The sequence below is a fragment of the Canis lupus genome, chromosome 14 (genome assembly GCF_048164855.1).
Source record: "Canis lupus baileyi chromosome 14, mCanLup2.hap1, whole genome shotgun sequence".
Lineage (NCBI taxonomy): Eukaryota > Metazoa > Chordata > Mammalia > Carnivora > Canidae > Canis > Canis lupus.
The window spans coordinates 12,132,790-12,150,948 of record NC_132851.1 but is presented as its reverse complement, the minus strand read 5'-3'; the positions used below and the strand labels follow the sequence as shown (position 1 = coordinate 12,150,948).

At 40.8% G+C, this 18,159-nt stretch overlaps 1 long non-coding RNA gene across 2 annotated transcripts in view; it reads left to right on the top strand.

Moving 5' to 3' along the window:
- LOC140603725 (uncharacterized) overlaps positions 1-18,159 on the top strand; it is a 93,157-nt gene that overhangs the window by 56,106 nt on the left and 18,892 nt on the right. The window contains exon 2 of one of the 2 annotated variants that reach the window (XR_012006687.1): positions 5,507-5,555. The exons of the other annotated variant lie outside the window; for it this stretch is intronic. This is a non-coding gene — a long non-coding RNA (uncharacterized lncRNA). The remainder of the gene's footprint in view (positions 1-5,506; positions 5,556-18,159) is intronic. 2 annotated transcript variants of the gene reach the window in all.

Here is an 18,159-nt window from a genome sequence, read left to right as displayed (position 1 = left end):
TTCAAATCTAATGCCTTAGAAACAGCTATGTGATTCTTGAGGATCAATTATTTAAAAGTATAACTAGAAATGCAAATACAGTGAGGGACAGAAAGAGGGAAAATGAAAAATGAGAAGATGGGAGCTTATAAGAAGTGGCGGGGCGGGGGGGGGGGGGTGGAGATACATAAACTAGTTTATTTCGATTAGAAGCCATCTGTATTTTTTTAGGTTGTTCACTCCTGCCATCTAGTGGTTATCATACAGCAATGCTGAAGTCAGAATTGCTGGAAGTCCCAAGTTTTTAATTGTGAGGTCAGTCCTCCAACTCTTTACCTCATCAACAGGTTCCTTCCCTTTCTCTCTGGTCTAGATAGGATTGTGAACGTTCCACATGTGTTAATATCCACAGCATTTCAACAGAGAGCCAGGGTTCCAAATATCGAATGAATTTTAAGAAGTTCCAAGGTTCCACTCACCGTGTTCCACGTCGAGTGAGTTCCCAGAAAACTATCTTAAAATTCCAGCATTTCAACAAGTTCCTTTTCCTAAATATTAAATGAACCAATATAATTCTGTTTCTTGGAAGATACTATTAAACACAAGAATCAAATATACTAATCAGATATTACTGTAGTCTCTGGGTACTGATTCAATAACCATAAACATCATTTGCCTTTTTCATGTTTGATGTAAAGAGACTGAATTATTCTTGATGCAATGGCAGTTTTAAATTTCTTTAAGTTATAGTTTTAAAGAATTTGCTTCAAAACTTTTTCTCAAAGACAAGTGTTTTCCATTGTATAGGAGGGAAAAGCGATGTGCCCTTTACCCTTGTAGGTTCTTGACTGAGACCCCACCCTGGGATAAAAGACAGATTAACAGGACCAAAACAGAAGTTTAGTAACATATATTCCTCCTGGATACGTAAGAGAGATCAAGGAAAACTGAGCAATATCCCAGGGAAGGACCCACACTTTAAATAACATCTCCAGCTGAAAACAAATTTAAAAAATATGTTGGAGAGGGGGAGGGCAGTTATTTTAAGTTATCAGGGAAAGCATGGTAAACCAGGTAGGGTTGTCATGCAGATTTTAAGCAAGAGTTTCTGGAGATTTAGTCTTCCTTGTCTGCCTGTAACAGAGAGAAAGACACCCTTACAAATTCCCCTTATAAATGTAAATATCTCTTACAAAAGGGCAACATCTGCTCAGTTTTCAGTGCTTCTCCCAAGTCTGCAGCCTCTTAAAAATAACCAGCTCAAAATCATCAATATGCCAAAAAGGCATATCTTGAGGTGGTACATTTTGCTCCTCTTCACCCTGTCTGTGATCATCGGGGCATCGTAGGCGGTCCCGTTGCAAACTCAGGACTGTAGACTCAGTTGCTATGTTGGAGGCTTCCAGTTGCACTGGGAAGACAGCCTCGAGGCTTACTGGACTCTGAGATCAGAAAGTTTTGCAACAGTGGACACCTGCAGTGAGGGGCCTGATCTTCCCAAACCTAGTATCAGAGGCAGTGGTTCTACATTATTAAAGGGAGGAAATCCCAAGGGAAGCTTGATCTGAGAAGTAATGAGCTGCAAGCATGACTGGCTTGCTCTCTGGAAGACAGTTTTGAAAAAGCATAAAACATTCCCAGGTCTAGGCATTTGGATGACAAGCGCAGAGATGGAAAATGGCAGGCTGAAACAGAAGCCCAAGGCATGTTTTTAAAAAGGGAATTGGGGGAGCCAGGGTGGGGGATGTTTGACCTTGACTTTTAAAAAACACAATGCAATTTCTGAAAAATATAACTGAGAGATACAAGCAAGCCTTGTATTTTCCACTGGGGGAAAATTATTATTGATCTGTTGTCTTTCTGGAATCTCCAGGTAGGTAGGTGTAAAGGCCACTTTTAGGCAAACAGGCTTGAGGAATGAATGGAATGTAGAAAGGGCCCACGCAATTGCTTGAATACAGACCGGCCCATCAGGCGACCCACCTCAAAATATCTGTAGGCCCTAACTGACCCATGGGCTACTAGCAACGAGTCACGAGTCATGAGTCACGGTTCCCTAACGAGAGAATATTCTGTATGTTGCTGTACCTCCTCATCTTCCCCCTTTAAAAGCAGCCCCCCACCCACTGCCTCAGAGCTGGCAGTCTCTCCCCTGCTGTCCTGCCCACTCCTCCCTTGTGGTGTATTCAATAAACTTCTATCTCTTTTGTCCTGCTTCAAGGAGAATTCTCTTACCTCCAGTGCCCCCACCCCACTTAGATACTGCAATAAGGCAAAAAAAATCTGGTATGTGTAACAAAACATCTTGGAGCCTGTACCTTATTAACCAGATCTCTTAGCCATATTTTCGTCATTCTGAGGCATTCCTTGACACTTGGTCACTTTCAGGCTTTCCTTCCTTCCCATCCTTACAGTCTGAATTCATGGTGTCCAGCCACCCTGGCCTTCTCTGTATGTTCTTTGTTCTCTTCTCATTCCTATCTCAGGGTCTTGGCGCCAGTAGTTCTCCTCTGCCTGCACATTACTCTCCCTCAACACTTTGTCAATCTGATCTAACCTCCTAAAAAGTATTCCCCGCTAACCCACCTAACGTTGTACCTGGCCCAACACACTACTTTCTATCAAATAAACCTTTTTCCCCCACAAAAGTAATATCACTATTTATTAGGATTTTGCTTATTTTTGTTTGTTAATTATCTGCCTTCCCCTCTAGAGCGTAAGCTCCATGACAAACAAGGTCTTATATGTTGTGTTATTGCTTAAATCCACTAGGGACCAAACAGGAAGCAGATGAGTAACTGGAGATAGTTTAATAAGAGACTATTTACCAGGACTACTGGATGACTTCTGTGCAGGAGTCAGGGGCGTGAGAGTAGGGCATGCTATCGACACTCTTAGCCCTGAAGGGCATAGTGGAAGCATTACTAGATCCTAAAGAATGGAGAGATCTTTGGAGGGAACTGACAACAGAAGCAAGGACCTCCAGTGGAGAGGCACAGCCAGCCCACAGTCTCCCTTTTAGAGGGGAATAGGGTGGGGTGAGGGGATGTGTTACTGGGTGATGGGCATTAAGGAGGGCACATGATGTAATGATCACTGAGTATTATATAAAACTGATGAATCACTGACCTCGGCCTATGAAACCAATCATATATTATATGTTAATTAATTGAATTTAAGGTAAAAAAAAGAAAGAAACTATCAAAGTAAAAAAAAAAAAGATATTCTTGCTTTACATTCACATAAGAAAATTTTTTTAAAAAGAAGGGGAGGAGACTGGAAGACACATATCTCAACTTCCCTCCCTCCATCCATCCCTCAGACTGCCTACAGATGCTTTCTAGAACTGAAACCAAAGAGAATCCAGCAGTCCCCACAGATCAGTTCCTGGGGGCACAAAGCAGAGAGAAGAAGGCTAGAGACCAGGTCTGCAGGGGCCAACAGAAGACATCCAGCAAGTGGCCATACCTGGTGCTAAGAACAGGTCCTGACAAAATAAGGCACAATAAATATGTGTGCAATCAATGAAGAGCATAATGACTAGGGATTCAAAGCTGAATGGTGTTTGGTTTCAGGAAAAGCAAGTTGTGCTTTCTCTGTAGACAGCCTTCAGCCAGCAGCAGACTAAAAAGACCCACTCCCCAGGAAGGCAGGAGGAAGCCACACTAACTAGTATGCCAGGGACAAATGTATGGTTGTGCAGTGCATTAAAGAAATAATGGAAGCCTATCTGAGATATTGGGTCGTGGGACATCAAAACTGGAAGAGGGAAAAGCACATACATAGGCGAGTAGAATAGGCAGTTCATTAATACTTTATAGGCTCCATGGGAGGTTTTACAGTCCACAAAGAGCTCCACATATGCTGCTTTATACAAGCCTCAAAGTCTCTATCAGATAGATAGCAAACTATGTCCTTATTTTATAGATGAGGAAAATGTGCCTTAGCAAAGCTCAATGTCTTGTACAAGGTCATACGGCTGTCCAGAACACATATTCAAATACAGAGAAGGAAAAAGGAACCTTTTGGGTATTATCTATATATATCTATGTCTATCTATATATCTATATCTATATCTATATCTATATCTATATCTATCCTTTAAAAGATATGAGCGATGAGGCTCAGAGAACTTAGGGAAAGAACCAATCTGATCAAGAGTTTTAGTCAATTGTTACCCGACTTAACTGCAGTAATTGCCTACATTTGTGGAAGTCTTTAAACTGAGTATATTAGTCTATGAAGCAAAAATGCTATAAAACACAGTATGAAGGGACAAAAATCAAGAATCTGGATAATCTGTCTGAATAATACAAAGCCTACAGAGATGACACCTAAATGAGCAAACTGCCTCTAAAACTATTGCTCTCCTTTTTGCAACCTAAATCTTGACTGGGAAAGAGAAGGTAAGGTACAAAAAATTTTTCATTTTAAATGACAGTAATCCCCATGAAATAGTGAGCAAACAGGGCTTTTACTTCACCAATATTAAATCTTCCCAGATAGTGGAATTCTGAATGAGCAGAAGCCAAACAATGAAACAAGAATTCATTTTTAAACTTTTTGTATTTATTCACCTGGCAATAGATTTAATCTCTCTCCTTGTTCATTTGCCATAAAGTCAGAATGTTATTTTTCATGGGCTAGCTGTAGAAGGAAGGAAAAATATTCTTACTAGCAATAAAAGTGATTAGCCTATACAGATGACTTTTAGCACTCCTTCCTGCCTCTTTGCAGATGTAAAGCAGCCCAGGAACAGTTCTAGAAAACCTGAACAAGAAAGGAAACAAGGGGTACGGTATTCCTGGAGATTTTGAAACTGCTGGCAATGAGCCATGTTCTTAGCCACAACAATTAAAATATTATCTTCAGAGTGGTCTCAGTCTCAAACCTCTTGCATTAGACTTCCAAAGCTAGACTCCAATTTTAGTACACCAGGCTTGTGGGTATATGGAGACACTCAAATGTTGAGCCATCAGTGGAAGGCAGTGGCTTATACCGAACAGGAATGAAAAAAAAAAAATCTCCCCAAGATAGCTTTATTAAGACGCGCTTTCTTAGAAATCTGGAGGTAAATCTTTCAGGACATTGTTTAAACTCTACTTTTGAAAGGATCCATTAAAAATGTTTCCCCATGAGCAAGGCAACCGCTGACCTGCATTATTCAATGTGCTCCACTGCAATTAATCTGAAATCCTTGCTCCCTTGCTTTCTGTGTAAACTCAACAGCAACTGGATAAAACAACTGGAAAATGAACCCTCTCACTTTATTATTCACAAGCTGCATTCTGTAGTTGTTATTCATAGATAAGTTTCTTCCGAGACCAAAAACAATTAAGTACACAGAAATCTAATTCTGCAGAGTACTCTACAGAATGAAATAATCTCCCCCAGAAATGAGTAAAACCCTAATACTGGTGTGTTGGCTCAATGTCTTTACCATACAGACTGAAACTTAGTACCTCAGCCTCCCAATCTACTGAATGAGAATGACTTGATTTACCACAATGTTCTATATCTCAAACAGGACCTGAAGACTGAAATATGGGCCCAAGGGACTGACACACACCTTCCAGGTACTGACACTAGAAATACTGTTGTTCCCCTGTCCTGGTATGTGCATCTAACTGGTATGACAGCTCTAGGAATAACTTTGGATCTGAGCAGGATTTGGGATTAAATGCCTCTGCCAATTACCAGCAGTGTGATTTTAAAAATTTCTCTCTGGAGCTAGACTGTATTATGCTAAGTGAAGTAAATCAGTCAGAGAAAGACAAATACCATATGATTTCATTCCTATGTGGAATTTAAGCAACAAAACAAATGATCATATGAGGAAAAAAATAGAGAAGGAGGCAAACCATAAAGTAGACTCTTAACTCGAGAACACACTGAGGGTTGCTGGAGGGCAAGTGGGCAGGGGGACAGGTTAAATAGATGATGGGTACTAAGGAGGGCACTAGTTGTGATGAGCACTGGGTATTGTATGAAAGTGTTCATCACTAAATTCTACTGAAACTAATGTTGCACTGTATGTTAACTGGAATTTAAATAAAAACTTGAAACTATCCCCAAAAATCTCACATATTAGTCTTCACTGGGCCACAATTTCTTCATCTGTAAAAAGAGCATAATAATAGTTCGAGTCTCACTGGGTGAGAGAGAGGAGAGAATGAGAGAATGTGGGTAAAAGATGTAGTTCAGAGCCGGACACATAGTAGGTCTCAAGAACACACAAGCTGGCTATTTCTCCCACCATGTTCAGGGGTAAACCAAGCTACTGCTCCTCCTACATGACTTCTTTATGACCACAAACCACCATACCCTGCCACTCAGAATGCTCTGCTCTCTCTTCTCCACTCACCACTTGCTCTTCCCTAAATCATTGTTTATATCCTACTTCCTCCATGAGTTTTCAGGTAGAGGTTACATAGTCATCTAGAAGACTCACCTGCCTCTATCCCTATGCATCTTTTGTGGAGTTTTGCAGATAAAAGAGTGGGAACAAAGGGGGATACCTGGGTGGCTCACTCGGTTAAGGGTCTGGTCATGATCTCAGGGTTGTGAGACGGAGCCCCACATGGGGCACCATGCTCAGCAGGGAGTCAGCTGGAGATTCTCTCCCTCTCCTTCTGTCCCTCCCACCCCCTCACTTGTGTGCATGCTGTCTCTCAAAGAAGTAAATAAATCTTTAGAGTGGGAACAAAGGAATAAACAAGTGAGCCCTAAGTGAGAAAGTGGAAGGAAGCCTAAAGCTTCAATGAAAATTGAAATCGCTACATAGAGTAGAACACTATGCTTCTCACTTCCTGAAGATTTCCCTGATCACACCCAACATTTTTCACTCAAAATGTCCCAGCTGCACTTTGCCACTACAATTGCTTGTGTGTCTACTTGATGTTAGTTCTCATATTTTCACTCAGTTTTTGCCTCTCATTAAACTATGAAGATTTTTAAGCCAATATACACACTTCAAAACAACTATGCCCTGAAATAATTTATATGCTGCTGCTATGTTCTGCCAAAGAAACTCTCACTTCCTCTACTAGAATAATCATCAATCTTTGATCATTATTGCTTAAGTCACTCAAGGCCTGTCTCCCATCTTCCCAGGGTCCCTTCCTCCAATATGTACTATCTGTGCCCTGAAACAGGGGTCCCTGAAACTTGTATCTCTGCTTTACCTACCCCCGCCTCCTTTCTTCTCCCAAGCACTACCAATCCAAGGCAGGAGAATGGGCCAGACCAATTCTGAGAGTTTAGGAGTAGAAGATACCATAGAAGATACCAACTTCAAATTTAAATGGGCATTGGAGTTTCCAAAATGTATCTGCTATTCCCCATCTCTACGGGGAATTCCTCACTGACCTTGTTCTTCTGTAGGCTTTTTAGTATCATCAATCTCAGGGACCTGTCTGCCCCTCACTATTACCCTGCTGTTTATGTACACACCTCTCTATCCCCACAGTGTTGTCATTCAGAACAGTGGCAATCAGAACAGTGGCAATTTACTACCCTCCTCCCAGTCTAACCAAAGTTCCGAGTCTATGTTACAGACTAAAAAAGTTTTTAATGCTAAACAAAGACACAAGTACTTTATTGGGGTGTTTTCCAACTTTATTGAGATATGAAATAGCTACAGCCTTGTGTAGGTTTAAGGTGTACAATGTGATGATTTGATACATTTAGATATTGTGAAATGATTACAATAGAGCTAAAATTACCATTATTTTGTGTGTGTGGTTAAAACATTCAGTATCTACTCTCTTAGCAACATATATTAGATGCTCAGAACTTTTTTTCTTCATCTTATAACTAGAAATTTGTACCCTTTGACTAACATCTCCTCATTTCCCCCACCCTCCAACCCTTGGCAACCACCATTCCACTCTCTGTTTCTACGAGTTTGTTTTTTTAGATTTCAAACATAGGTGAGATCATACAATATTTGTCTTTCTCTGACTTTTTTTATTTCACTTAATGTAATGTCCTTGAGGTCCATGTAAGGTGTCACAAATGGCAAGATTTCCTTCTTTCTCATGGCTGAATAATATATTCCTGTGTGTGTATATATTATATGTGTGTGTATGTGTACCACATCTTCTTTATCTACTCATCCATCAATGACACTTGGGCTGTTTCCATATCTTGGCTATTGTGAATAATGCTGCAATGAACATGGATGTGCAGATACACCTTCGACATCCCAATTTCATTTCCTTTGAATATATACCCTGAAGGGGGATTGCTGGATCATATGATAGTTCTAGTTTTAATTTCTTGAGGAACCTCCATATTGTTTTCCATAGTGGCTCTAACAATTTACTTTCCCACCAACAGAACATGTGTTCCCTTTCCTCCACATCTTCAAGAATACCTGTTATCTCTTACCTGTTTGATGATAGCCATTCCGAAAAGTAAAAGGTTTTGATTTGCATTTTCCAGATGATGAATGATGTTGAGCATCTTTACATATACCTGTTAACCATTTTTATGTCTTCTTTGGGGGACTGTCTATTCAGGTCCTCTGTCCGTTTTTTAATTGGGTTGTCTGAGTTTTTTCTGTGACTGAGTCATATTAGTTCTTTATATATTTTAGATACTAACCACCTATCAGATGTATAGCTTGCAAATAATTTCTCCCAGTCCAAAGATTACCTTTTTGTTTTGTAATTTCTTCTGTTGTGCAGAGATTTTTTATTTTATTTTATTTTATTTTATTTTAAATATTTTATTTATTTATTTATTAATGAGAGACAGAGAGAGAGAGAGAGAGAGAGGCAGAGACACAGACAGAGAGAGAAGCAGGCTCCACGCAGAGAGCCTGATGTGGGACTTGATCCTAGGTCGCCAGGATCACACCCTGGGCTGAAAGTGACCCTAAACCACTGAGCCACCTGGGCTGCCCAATAATCATATTTCTTTCTTTCTTTCTTTTTGTATATTTTTTATTGGAGTTCGATTTACCAATATATAGCATAACACCCAGTGCTCATCCCATCAAGTGCCCCCCTCAGTGCCTATCACCCAGTCACCCCAACCCCCCACCCACCTCCCTTTCCTCTACCCCTGTTCGTTTCCCAATATTAGGAGTCTCTCATGTTCTGTTGTCCTCACTGATATTTCCCACTCATTTTCTCTCCTTTCCCCTATAATCCTTTTCACTACTTTTTTATATTCCCCAAATGAATGAGACCATATAAAGTTTGTCCTTCTCCGACTGACTTATTTCACTCAGCATAATACCCTCCAGTTCTACCCATGCCAAAGCAAATGTTGGGTATTGTTTCTGATGGCTGAGTAATATTCCATTGTGTATACACACCACAGGTTCTGTATCCATTCATCTTTCCTTGGACACGGAGGATCCTTCCACTGTTTGGCTATTGTGGATATTGCTGCTATGAACACTGGAGTGCAGGTTTCCTGCCTTTTCACTACATCTGTATCTTGAGGGTAAATCAGCAGTGCAATTGCTGGGTTATAGGGCAGTTCTATTTTTAACTCTTTGAGGAACCTCCACTCTTCCACTTTTCCAGAGTGGCTGCACCAGTTCATGTTCCCACCAACAGTGCAAGAGGGTTCCCCTTTCTCCTCATCCTCTCCAACATTTGCTGTTTCCTGTCTTGTTAATTTTCCCCATTCTCACTGGTGTGAGGTGGTATCTCATTGTGGTTTTGATTTGTATTTCCCTGATGGCAAGTGATGCGGAGCATTTTCTCATGTGCTTGTTGGCCATGTCTATGTCTTCCTCTGTGAGATTTCTGTTCACGTCTTTTTGCCCATTTCATGATTGGATTGTTTGTTTCTTTGCTGTAGAGTTTAATAAGTTCTTTATAGATCTTGGGTACTAGCCCTTTATCTGATAGGTCATTTGCAAATATCTTCTCCCATTCTGTAGGTTGTCTTTTAGTTTTGTTGACTGTTACTTTTGCTGTGCAGAAGATTTTATCTTGATGAAGTCCCAATAGTTCATTTTTGCTTTTGTTTCCCTTGCCTTCATGGATGTATCTTGCAAGAAGTTGCTGTGGCCAAGTTCAAAAAGGGTGTTGCCTATGTTCTCCTCTAGGATTTTGATGGATTCTTGTCTCACATTTAGATCTTTCATCTATTTTGAGTTTATCTTTGTGTATGGTGTAAGAGTATGGTCTAATTTCATTCTTCTGCATGTGGCTGTCCAATTTTCCCAGCGCCATTTATTGAAGAGACTGTCCTTTTTCTAGTGGATAGTCTTTCCTGCTTTGTCAAATATTAGTTGACCATAGAGTTGAGGGCCCATTTCTGGATTCTCTATTCTGTTCCATTGATCTATGTGTCTGTTTTTGTGCCAATACCGTACTGTCTTGATGATCACCCCTTTGTAGTACAACCTGAAATCCGGCATTTTGATGCCCCAGGCTCTGGTTTTCTTTTTCAATATTCCCCTGGCTACTCAGGGTCTTTTCTGATTCCACACAAACTTAAGATGATTTGTTCCAACTCTCTGAAGAAAGTCCATGGTATTTTGATAGAGATTGCATTAAATGTGTAAATTGTCCTGGGTAGCATTGACATTTTCACAATATTAATTCTTCCAATACATGAGCATGGAATATTTTTCCATCTCTTTGTATCTTCCTCAATTTCTTTCAGAAGTGTTCTGTAGTTTATAGGGTATAGATTCTTTACCTCTTTGGTTAGATTTATTCCTAGGTATCTTATGCTTTGGGGTGCAATTGTAAATGGGATTGATTCCTTAATTTCTTTTTCTTCAGTTTCATTTTTAGTGTATAGAAATGCCACAGATTTGGGGGCATTGATTTTGTATCCTGCCACACTGATGAATTGCTGTATGAGTTCTAGCAATGTTGGAGTGGAGTCCTTTGGGTTTTTCTAAGTACAGTATCATGTCATCTGCAAAGAGGGAGAGTTTGACTTCTTCTTTGCCAATTTGAATGCCTTTTATTTCTTTTTGTTGCCTTATTGCTTAGGCTAAGACTTCTAGTTAGTACTCTTTGAATAACAGTGTTGAAAGTGGACATCCCTGTCATGTTCCTGATCTTAGGGGAAAGGCTCTCAGAGTTTCCCCATTGAGAATGATATTTGCTGTGGGCTTTTCATAGATGGCTTTTAAGATGCTGAGGAATGTTCCCTCTATCCCTACACTCTGAAGAGTTTTGATCAGGAATGGATGCTGCATTTTGTCAAATGCTTTCTATGCATCTATTGAGAGGATCATATGGTTCTTGTTTTTTCTCTTGTTGATGTGATCTATCATGTTGATTGTTTTACACATGTTGAACCAGCCTTGCATCCCGGGGATAAATCCCACTTGGTCATGGTGAATAATCTTCTTAATGTACTGTTGGGTCCTATTGGCTAGTACCTTGTTGAGAATTTTTGCATCTGTGTTCATCAGGAATATTGGTCTATAATTCTCCTTTTTGGAATTTTGGGGTCTTTGTCTGGTTTGGGGATTAAGGTGATGCTGGACTCATCGAATGAGTTTGGAAGTATTCCGTCCCTCTCTATCTTTCAGAACAGCTTTAGTAGAATAGGTATGGTTTCTTCCTTAACTGTTTGATAGAATTCCCCTGGGAAGCCATCTGACCCTGAACTTTGGTGTCTTGGGAGATTTTTGATGACTGCTTCAATTTACTCCCTGGTTATTGGCCTGTTCAGGTTTTCTATTTCTTCCTGTTCCAGTTTTGCCAGTTTGTGGTTTTCCAGAAATGTGTCTATTTCTTTTAGATTGCCTAATTTATTGGCGTATAGCTGCTTATGTTTTTAAAATCATTTGTATTTTCTTGGTATTGGTTGTGATCTCTCCTTTTTCATTCGTGATTTTTTAATTTGAGTCTTTTTTTTTAATAAGTCTGGTTAATGGTTTATCTATCTTATTAATTCTTTCAAAGAACGAACTCCTGGTTTTGTTGATCTGTTCTACAGTTCTTCTGGTCTCTATTTCATTTAGTTTTGCTCAAATCTTTATTAACTCTCTTCTTCTGCTGGGTGTAGGTTTTATTTGCTGTTCTTTCTCCAGTTCCTTCAGGTGTGAGGAGCTGCGCAATAAATTTTACTGCGATGTATTTCCCTCTCAAGACTGTTTTTGCTGTATCCCAAAGATTTTGAACAGTTGTATCTTAATTTTCATTAGTTTCCATGAATCTTTTAAATTCTTCTCTAATTTCCTGGTTGACCCTTTCATCTTTTAGCAGGATGCTCTTTAACCTCCACGTGTTTGAATTTCTTCCAAATTTCTTCTTGTGGTTGAGTTCTAGTTTCAAAACATTATGGTCTGTAAATATGCAGGGGACAATCCCAATCTTTTGGTATCAGTTAAGATGTGATTTGTGACCCAGTATGTGGTCTATTCTGGAGAAAGTTCCATGTGCACTTGAGAAGAATGTGTATTCAGTTGCGTTTGGATGTAAAGTCTGTAAATATCTGTGAAATCCATCTGGTCCAGTGTATCATTTAAAGCTCTTATTTCTTTGGAGATATTGTGCTTAGAATATCTGTCATTTGCAGAAAGTGCCGTGTTGAAGTCTCCCAGTATTAGTGTATTATTATCTAAGTATGTCTTTACTTTGGTTATTAATTGATTGATATACTTGGCAGCTCCCACATTAGGGGCATAAATATTAGTGATTGTTAGGTCCTCTTGTTGGACAGACCCTTTAAGTATGATATAGTGTCCCTCTTCATTTCTTACTATAGTCTTTGGGATAAACTTTAATTTATCTGATATGAGGATTGCTACCCTAGCTTTCTTTTGAGGACCATTTGAATGGCAATGGTTCTCCAACCTTTCATTTTCAGGCTGTAAGTGTCCTTAGGTCTCAAATGAGTCTTTTGTAGACAGCAAATAGATGGGTCTTGCTTTTTTATTCAGTCTGTAACCCTGCGTCTTTTGATGGGATCGCTTAGCCCATTCACATTCAGAGTTACGATTGAAAGATATGAATTTAGTGTCATTGTAATACCTATTCAGTAGGTAATACCTATTCAGCTTCCTTCCTTGCCATCAACTTGTCTTCTATGTCACTCATTCTTTCTTCTACCTCATTAACCCTTGGTGTTAGGACCTCCAGTTTGGATTGCATCTCATTTAATTGATTTTTAATTTTGGCCTGATTAGATATAAATTCTGCAGTCATGAAGGCTCTTGAATCCTTTATGCTTTTTTCCAGAGCCACCAGTAGCTTTATAATTGTGCTTCTGAATTGGATTTCTGACTTCAAATTGTAATCTAAATTCTGTAACTCTGTGGGAGAGAGTACTATTTCTAGTTCTTTCTTTTGTGGTGAGTTCTTTTTTCTAGTCATTTTGCTCAGTGCAGAGTGGCTAAAAACAAGTTGTACTGGAAAAAGGAAGGAAAAAAAAGAGAAAAAAGGGAGGAAAAAACAAAAGACAAAAACAAACACAAGGAGGGGTATCCTCTGGTTCTATATACTGTAAATCCCTCGACTTCCCCTGGAGCTTTCCAGTGCTGCTGGGCCAAGAACTTGCTTTTCCCCTGTCCTTCCAGCGGGTCTTTTGGGGGAGACGCCTGCTGTGCTGACTCTCAGGTGTGTGCACCTGGGGAGATGCCCCGCCCCCTGCCAGGTGCTGGCTCAGTCAGAGCTGTGTACCCCTTAGGCCCCTGTTCCCTGGCGGCCGCCCCTCCCAGGCACAGGGTGACACCAGGAGGGACACCACCACTGGCGGCGGCCGCCCCCCAGCCCTGGAGTCAGCTCCCCAGTAACCACCGCAGCAACCAGTCCGCAGGGGCCTGGATGCTCCGGGGGCGGGGGGGGCGGGGGCGCTGCCCTGCACAGCTCAGGGGCCCCGGGGCAGGAGCGTCCCCGCTGTCCTGGGCCCTCCCTGCCCCCGCCTGTCCCGGGGGAGCAGGGTCCCGGGCTGTGTCCCCCGCGCCCTGGGCTCCGGGGCCTGCGCCGCTGGAATCGCGCTCCCGGGCCACGGCTCCCGAAGGCAGCAGGTGCAGCCCCCTCCGCCCGGAGCCCCCGCCCGCCCCCCGGCTCCTCCCCGAGGCCCCCCGGCGCGGCTCTGGCCCTTCCCCGAGCTCGGCCCGCTCTCCCCCGGGCGCCCTCCCGCTAGTGGCCCCGGGAACCTGGGGGCTCCGCTGCCTCCTGCGGTCCCGCCCGAGCTCCCTGCGAGCGCCCTCCCGGCGGGAAGACTCCGGGGATCGTCGCGGCCCCGTCCCCGCTTCTCCCGGGCCCTCCCGGCCTGAGCCCCGCTCCTCGCAGCCCCGCCCCCACTGGATGCTTTTTTATCTTTTTCCACCTTCCTACCATGTTAGAAGTGAAAACCCTTCTCTCTGTAGCGTTCCAGCTGTTCTCTCTTTAAATCTCAGGTTGAATTCATAGGTTCTTCAGGATGATTGGAAAGTAATCTAGGTAAGTTGGTGGGACCAGGTGACTTGGGGACCCTACTCCTCCACCATCTTGCCCACCCCTCCCCTCCCTTATTTTATTTTATTTTAAAGATTTTATTTATTTATTAATGAGAGACACAGAGAGAGGCAGATACAGACAGAGGGAGATGCAGGCTCCCTGCAGGAGGCCTGATGTGGGACTCTATGCAGGACTAGATCCCAGGACCCCAAGATCACGACCTGAACCAAAGACAAATGCTCAACATGAGCCACCTAGGTGTCCCTGTGCAGAGACGTTTTAGTTTCATATAGTCTCATTTATTTATTTTTGCTTTTGTTGTTTGCATTCGGTGTCAAATCCAAAAACCATTGCCAAGACCAATCAATGTTAAGGAAATTACCCTCTGTGTTTTCTTTAAGGAGAATCACAGTTTAGAAGTCTTATATTTAAGTCTTTAATCCATTTGAGTTGATTTTTGTATAAGGTAAGATAAAGATCCAATTTCATTATTTTGCATGTGGATATCCAGCTTTCCCAACACCATTTTTATTAAAGAGACTATCCTTTCCCCATTGTACATTCTTGGTGCCTTTGTTGAAATTAGTTGACTATAAATGTGTGAGTTTATTTCTGGATTTTTTATTCTGTTCTATTGATCTATGTGTATGATTTCATGCCGATGCCATAATGTTTTAATTACCATTACTTTGTAATACAATTTGAAATCAGAAAGTGTGATGCTTCCAGCTTTGTATTTCTAAGGATTGCTTCGAATATTCAGAGTCTCTTGTGGTTCCATACAAGTTTTATAATTGATTTTTCTCATTTCTGTGAAAAATGTCATTGGAATATTGATAGAGATTGCCTTGAACTTATAGTTGGCTTTAAATAATACAGACAAATTAACAATATTAGTTCTTTCAATCCATGAACATGGGATATCTTTCCATTTATTTGTATCTTCTTTAATAATTTTCATCAGAATCATGAAATTTACTGTATAGATGATCACCTTCTTGATTAAAATTATTCCAACATATTTTGTTTTAATGCTACTAACAGGATTGGTTTTTTGTTTGTTTCTTTCTTTCTTTTTCAAATATTTTCTTGTTGGTGTACAGAAACAAAACTGATTTGTATACATTGATTTTTTTTATCCTGTAAGTTTACTGAATTTGGTAATTAGTTCTAACCATTTTTTTGGAGGAGTCATTAAGATGCTTTTCCTCTTACCCTCTCCAGTGCATCAATCCAAGACTTTTTGCCCCAGCAGCATACTGGAACTTCTCCACTACACTCCTGGACTTCCACAAAGGCTTCTCATCTGTGGATGATTAAGTTAGTTTTTTCCAGGGGTTTCCAGACTGCAGCTGAGAGGGGCTGGAGCTGGTTCAAGGGTTGTTTTAGAGTCTACAGCTGGAATGGAGATCTGTTTACCTCTTTTTTTTTTTTTTTGATCTGTTTACCTCTTACAGGTGAGCGAGACTTCTCCTAGGTTCCTTGTTATAAGGTGCTAGTGACAGAACAAAAGTTAAAGAGCTGTAGGTGAGTCCTCAGGAGTATAGAGCTAATTTTGGGTCTATAGCTAAGACCATAGTCAGTGAGCCAACTGCCTGGGTATGGACCTGTCCTCACAAAACAGCTCTCCTCATTCTTGGACTGCATCAGGCTTTCACAATCTCCCACCTGGATCCCACAGCCCCCTTCAAAGTCACTTTTGTCTGTGGATGGAGGCCAAATTGTTGTCGAGGGGATACCAATGTTTTATTTGGCCAATTTTCTGACATCATTCTCCAAGAGTCATCTTCTTTGGATTTGCACATTTAACTATTCAAATATCCAACAGAATATTTGAAATTTCACAATTTTCTTTATGTTCCTCAAGGTTAAATTCTTAGTTCTCCCATTCTCCTCTCCTTCCAATCAGCTTTGATCTTTACTTCTCCTCTTGCTTCCAGACCTGCCCATACACATTTGTTCTCCAGAGTATGCTCAGTGATCTTTCCAAAACTGTCCCAATTCTGGCTACCCATTACTGATATGCTTTGGGACACAGTCTGATTCTCTCCCAAGCTTTGTGCCTGAGAGGCTGTACCTGGTAGTGGTCAGAGCACACTCTGTACAGACTGCTTGAGTTCCTCTTCAACCTTTGCTAGCTTGACTAGTCACTAGTGTGTGACTTTGGGTAAGTTACTGCATCATACTATATCTCTCTTCTATGTGATAGAAACAACAATACTCCCTACCTTAGAGAATTTATAAGAATTAAGTGAATTGTTATGCATAAAGCCTGTGACTTGCAAGTGACTTCTTTACTTGTTTGTATGTATCCTAGTTATATCAGGCTGCAAATCCTTTGAAAGCAGGAAACATTCCTTGCCCACCATTCTATTCTAGTGCCAGGAATACTGTTAGCATCTGGTAAATGCTTCCTAAATGCTTCTTCAATAAATGTTGAAAGCAAAAAGAATAAGAAAATAAAGGTAAATTTTACCATTTATACATACCTTTAACATTTAGTACAAAGATTCAGAAAACCCTAGTGGTTCAACCTTTAATATTTTAAATTAGAACATCTACCGAATGGGTTTTTATGATCTTCATTATTCCTGAACATGGTGTCAACTTGGTATGTGGAATGAAAACAAATTTTCCCAGATGAACAAAAAGCTCTGTACTTTCTTCAGTTGTGTGCATCCTATCTAAGGCATACCAGACTAAACTATCCCTTCTAGCCAGAGTTTGAGACAGAGCAGACAAGACAAAAATGATGTTTCTTTCTGGCACACCTTATGTGATTTGGAAATTTAAATGCTTCTTGATGATGCCAATGATGATGGTGATGAAATCATGACAATAAGGTTTAGTCTAGTGAGAGTCCTAGATGTTCCCATCAATATTATGAATTGAGATTTGACAGGAAAATGGAGAAGGAAAGGCAAGAATTTCATCCTCTCCTACTTCCCAAGAACTCTATATTTATTATCTCTTTTATTTTTGCTTGATCTTCCCCTTCAAAATATTTTTAATTCTCTACCTTGAGAAGGAAAGAGAGAAAGATAGGAAGGTAGAAAGGGAGGAAGGAAGGAAGGAAGGAAGGAAGGAAGGAAGGAAGGAAGGAAGGAAGGAATAGAAAGAAAGAATCCCTCAAGCTTACTCTAACCTTGCTTGACATTCCACTTTCTTCTCCTTCACAACACAATTTCCCAAATGAAACATCTATAGGTCATCACCTCTCATGCACTCTTTGGCCATCTATGGCATGATTTGTTCCATCTCTTTGCCATGTCAATTAATCTAGTGGGTATTTCTCAGTCTCCTATCTGGTCTCTCAGTAGCAGCTGTGAAATTTTTGTGTCCACTTGACTGGGTCATGGGGTACCCAGATATTCAATCAAACATTATTTGGGTGTGTCTGTCAGGGTGTTTTTGGAAGAGATTAATATTTAAATCAGTAGACTGACTAAAGTAGATTGCCTTCCCTAATGTGAATGGGCCTCACACAATTAGTTGAAGGCCTGTGTAGAGCAAAACAGGATGACCCTCCCTGAGCAAGAAAAGAATTCCTCCTACTTGACTGCCTTTGAACCAGAACACTAGCTTTTTCCTACCTTCAGATTCTAACTGAAACAGCATGTCCTGGATCTCCAGCCTGCCAGCATTTGGATTGGAGGTATACTATGGTTCTCTTGGCTCTCCAGTTGCTGACTCATCCTGCAGACCTTGGGACTTGTCAGCCTTCATAGCTATGTGAGCCAGTTCCTTATAAATCTTTTCATATATATATATGAATTGTATATATATATATATATATATATATATA